Source organism: Mus pahari, assembly GCF_900095145.1.
Source record: "Mus pahari chromosome 4 unlocalized genomic scaffold, PAHARI_EIJ_v1.1 4_unlocalized, whole genome shotgun sequence".
Classification (NCBI taxonomy): domain Eukaryota; kingdom Metazoa; phylum Chordata; class Mammalia; order Rodentia; family Muridae; genus Mus; species Mus pahari.
Genome location: NW_018391601.1, coordinates 71,183 through 76,838, shown reverse-complemented (window position 1 = coordinate 76,838; position 5,656 = coordinate 71,183).

Below are 5,656 nucleotides of genomic sequence, written 5' to 3'. Positions count from 1 at the left end.
GAGAGAGAGAGAGAGAGAGAGAGAGAGAGAGAGAGAGAGAGAGAGAGAGAGAGAGACATCTGGCAGTCAGGGACAACTTGAAAGAGAGATTTCTCTCCTTCCACCAAGTGGGTTCTAGGAATCAAACTCAGGTCATCCGGTTTGGCAGCATGTGACATTCCCTGCTGAACCACTCTCCAGCCCCTTGTTTTTATTTTAATTTATTAGTTTCCTCTCTTTGTCTATATTACTATCCATGTACATGTCCATGATGTGCAGGGGTAAGTGCACATGCCTCAACATGCATGTGGCAGCCAGAGACGACTCTGTGGAGTCAGGTCTCTCCTCCCACCTTTATGTGTGTTCTCAGGTTAAACTCAGATTTGTGAGACAAGCACCTTTAGTCTCACAACCATCTCAACAGCCCCCACCTTTTATCTTACTTCTTATTAACTTACCTTTCACATATTTTCTGCCCCTTATCTCCAGTTAAAACTTTCCACTCCCAGGATTCCACCTCCAACTTCATGTTGTAGGGACACAATTATCCACCTTTCCACCTTTCTTGGGCTCATTTGTATTTTCTGGCTTCAATACTCACTCCCACATAAATACACACTTATAAAAATTAGAAGCTTGAAGATATATGTGTGAGTGTGCATTATATAATATATATTTATATCATTATATGTCATATGTCATGCATCACGTATCATATATTCTTAGTTGCTTTGAAGAGACACCATGATCATGCAACTCTTATAAAGGAAAGTGTTTAATTGGTGCTGGTTTACAGTTTCAGAAGTCTAATCTGTGGTCATCATGGTAGGAATCATAATGGCATGCAGACAAGCATGTATTAGAGTCGTAGCTGAGGATTTTACATCCAGATCTGCAGGCAGCAGGAAGAGAGAGACACTGAAACTTTCTTGAGCATTTGAAATCCCAAAGCCCACCCTCCAGTGCCATACTTCCTTCAACAATGCTGCATGCTCTCTATCAAGCCACACCTCCTAACCCCTCTCAAGTAGTAGCAAGATGACCAAACATTCAAATATATGAGTCTCTGGGAGCCATTCTTACCCATACCACCACACCTGTATACATATGGATGGTACATTTTAAACGCACAATGAAAATCAGACAATTTCACTATTTTGTATCCCAACTAAAAAAAATAATAATAATTAAAATAAAAGCATTATTTGGCCAGTCACAATAAATGAAAAATATTTGGGTACTTGATTTTCATCTTTGAGACATCAAGGAGATACAAGAAAATAAAAATGGGGCTGGAGAGATGATGGTTCAGCAGCTCTTCCGAAGGTCCTGAGTTCAAATCCCAGCAACCACATGCTGGCTCACAACCATCCATAATGAGATCAGATGCCCTCTTCTGGTGTGCCTGAAGACAGCTACAGTGTACTTACATATAATAATAAATAAATCTTCGGAAAAAAGAAAAGAAAAGAAAAGAAAAACACCATTCACTGGTTTAGCATATCTGTTTATTCTCACCCAGACTTTCTTGATGATGTTTTTCTCCTTTTCCTTCTCCCTTTCTGCCATCTTCCAATTTGCCTGTTTTTCCCATATATAAATGAGCTCTCTCTTATAAAGGAGAAGAGATTCTATTTCTCTCACTCTTGCAGCGGATTTTTTTCTGAGTCATAGTCTACGTCGTTTTACTTATTAGCCTTATGTTATACCCTAATGTCTTATAGGTGAGTGCTTTTCATTATTTTTCTGTTTCTCCTTCTTTGGCTGTTTTTCTTTGTAAAACAATTACACTTACATTCTGTGTGTGTGTGTGTGTATGTGTGTGTTGGACTGAGGGTGGGGTGGGAGCGGGGATGATCACATGCCGTAGCCCATGACAACCTTTAAGAAACTGTTATCTCTAGTCTATGGGTCTCAAGCACCAAACTCAGGTTGACAGGATTAGGAACACATACCTTTACCCATGTAGCAATCTTGCCAGCCTCTGTTTATTTTTCTATGTAAATTTTAGGACTATCATCCCCAGATTATAAAAAAAAGAGAGAGAAACAACCCGTGTTGGTAGTTTTGTTACTTGAATGTTGACTTGTAGATTAGCTCAGAAAGAATTAGCTCGTTTCATGAGTTGGGCATTGTGTCTAAATCATGTTATGCCAGTCCACCCTCCAAGTTCTGTTTCAATCTTTATTATCTGTAGACCTAACATGTTTCTCCTAAAGTCAATCTCTAATATGCACTTTCTCTTTACCAGTGAAGTATTTTCTTCTATTATGTCCTTACATCTGAATCCTAAAAACTAGTCACTTGTATGCAGCCATCAAATTGAATAATTTACCATCATAAGATTGGTTGTGATTTTAAAATTTTATGATCAATTCTTCTATAATAGGGATAATTTTAGTTACTGTTTTCCAATATTTATCTATTTTTTGGGGAAATTTTGCCTATCGTTCTAAGAATAACACAGTTACTAGGCCTAAAATCATGGGCATCCCTGTTCCACCAGACACTGAATCTTGACGGATGGACTCTTGGCTTTAAGTCGCAGTGACTAACTTGTGCAAGCTTAGAAAGAATGGGGTCAGTTTTTCTCATAAATACAGAGTCTCACAAAATTCAAAGCAGTGGGAACCAGCGGATTCTTCTCTCTCCCTCTCTTACTTTTCCCTTTTTCATATGTATGTGTCCTTTTTTTTTTTTTCCTGGCTAGTTTTAGGGAATTGATCTGGTGCTGCTTGTACTCAAACGATAAATTCTATACTCTAAGATGTGGTTGCTCCAAGACAAGCAAATCCTCACATATACCAGGCTTTTTTTTGTGGAAGCCTTGCCCCACAAGTTATCTATGATTGGTTAATAAAGATGACTACAGCCTATAGGTGGGCAAGAGAGAGAAGCCAGACTTCGGGTCCCAGGATTGACCTTTCAGGCAGGGACCATGAGGGAAAGAAGGGAGGAGGAAAAAGGAGGAAGTCACCTTGAGATAGGTGGATCCTGAGCACGTGGTCATGAGGACCCGTATGTGGAGTAGGCGCAGCCCAGGCAGGGCATAGGAAGTGATATCTCAGTTATTGACCGGGAAGTAGACAAAATGGCACAGAGGGTTGAAATCTGCCCAGCTCTAGTGCTTTTACGATCATTATAAAGGTTTTTGTGTCTTTAATTTGGGAGCTATATGGTCTAAATAGGTTTAAAGAAAAAATAGTATTTGCCACAACAGCTAACTTCCCTTGAACGTGGCTATATATTGGAGTAAGATGATAGTTCGATCATAGTTCCTAATCTGAATGCTACAGTTTCAGCCACTAACTGGTATTTACCTTCGGTGCAGAACGCAAGGATTCTCACTGATTAGTTATAGTTCAACCAAATGATGTTGAAATGAGGGTCACAGTACAAGCAGGCTGCAAGGGCTAGGGGGCAGCTACCTAACTGTATGTGACTTGCTCATGCTTCCAAAAGGCAACTCAACAACAGTGTGACAAATGCTTCTAGGGAAATAAACACGCAGTTCAGGAAGCTACAGATCACTCGGTTGTGGCTTTGCGTGAAGCATGTAAGTTTCCTGAGGATCTCTAACTTAACTGGAATCCTCTGGAAGCAGGACCTGGGAAGGGCATTTCAGTGTGTTTCAGTAGCTCTGGGAGCCCATTAAGAAAAAGCTAGCACTTCACACCCAGAACAGCTCTGCCTCTGGGTGGAGGCCTGCCCTGGTCTCCTCCCTTACGCACCGATCCAGGCCGAAAGGCCAATTGCCTGGCTAAGGGACCAACCCTCAGAAGGGTGAGTTCACCTAAGACCAATGAAGAGATGGGAGAAATAGTTACACCTTCACCCTAAACAATGTACTTCTCTCGGCCGGAACCTCCCCCCCTCTACCCCCCCCCCCCAGCAGTTGGTTACAGAGCTGGAGCCATGCAGCTTCCTAAGTTGACCTGCTTTTCTGAATTACTCGGAAACAGCTCACTTCTCCTTTTCTTCTTTCTGTTTCCCACAAATTTCCCCTCACTCCTTCTCTAAAGCTCTCCCTGCCTCTTTTACTATGTAGTGGCTTGTCTGCTGTGGCTCCTTGCTAACTTCCACGCCTTACTCAAAAAGGCATGTCTTTCTGTCTGATTCTGTCTCCCTCACCTAGGCAGCTGCCAAGACTGACGAGTCTCCTGCCTCGGGGTTTTTCTCTTAAATTCTAATAAAATTATCCTCACACTTCCTTTTGAGAGTCTGGTCTGATGTTCTATTACTAATGTAACTACAATCTTCTGTGGGGACCCTGATTCCTTAGTAACATAGAGACTGGTAGGACTCTCCTAAATGTCCAGTGACAAATGCATGCCACTTTCAGATGTAGCCCTCTCAAGAAACAACTAAAACTGGTGAGAAATAAACAGACAAAAGGGCTGAGCCAGGCTGTAAATGTAAAGTCCATCCAGAACCTGGTACACCAGGATCCTCTGCACAGTTACCTGCTGTATTAGTCAGGGCTCTCTGGAGTCACAGAACTTAGAGAATGTCTCTGTAGTTCAGCTAACCCAACAATGGGCAGCTGTGGATGGGAAGTCCAAAAATCTAACAGTATCTCCGTCCTACAAGGTTAGTTGTTTCAGCTGGTCTTCTGTATAAGCTGGAATCCTGAAGAAGTAAGTTCCAACAGATGTGCTGTCAAGTAAATACAAGCAGTTGAAGAAGATTGATCTTCCTTCTTCTTCCATTGTCCTTATGTAGGCCTCCAGCTGCAATGTGACCCACTGTGTACCACCATGCCTGAATCCTGAACTTGCTTTGTCCCAGGCTGGCCTTGAACTCAAAGATCTGCTTGCTTCAGTCTCCTGAGACTAAAGGTGTGTATTACCTTGTCTGGGCCTAAGCTTTTCACGGCCACTAGGTCTCAAGATCTCCACATCAAGATCTGAGTCAGAAGCCTGTGTCTTCCAGACTCAGGATCTGGATCGTAAGTATGCCCTCCATTTCTGGATTGTAGTTCATTCCAGATGTAGTCATAACTCACCCTTAAGAAAACAGGGTGAGCTTGGCAGCCTTATAACAGTCAGCCATTGAAAGAGTACCTAACTTCTGGAAAGCGCCACCCAACAACTGAAGTTGATTTCTTTTTGTCATGTTTAGCAGTTGGCAAACATGGTTCCTGAGGGAGGTGGATGGAGGGGCATATTCAGAGAACCAAAGCATTAGCTGCACTCTGCATTATTATGCTTTCTATCAAAATAGTGAAAGCAAGGTTATTACTGTGTCAAAACACATTTGAAAATCATGTGACGAGAGAGAGAGAGAGAGAGAGAGAGAGAGAGAGAGAGAGAGAGAGAGTTGCACTCAAGCCCCCTTTCTTACAGCTGGAACTCATAAACTCCCACATAGTGTGTGGGAATTTGTTTTCATTTGTACTGTTGTTGTTGTTGTTGTTGTTGTTGTTGTTGTTACTTTTGAGACAGAGTCTCATTCTATACTTCTGACTGGACTCCAAGTCATGGCAAGCCTCCTTCTTTAGCCTTCTGAGTGCTGAGGTTACAAGCATGAGCCACCACTCCATAAACATATACCAAGCACCTATCGTGCAACTCAAGCTGTGCTCAGTGCTGTTAAGAATCAAAAGAATGTAAAACACATGAAACTCAAGAAGAAGGAAGACCAAAATGTGGACACTTCGCCCCTTCTTAGAATTGGG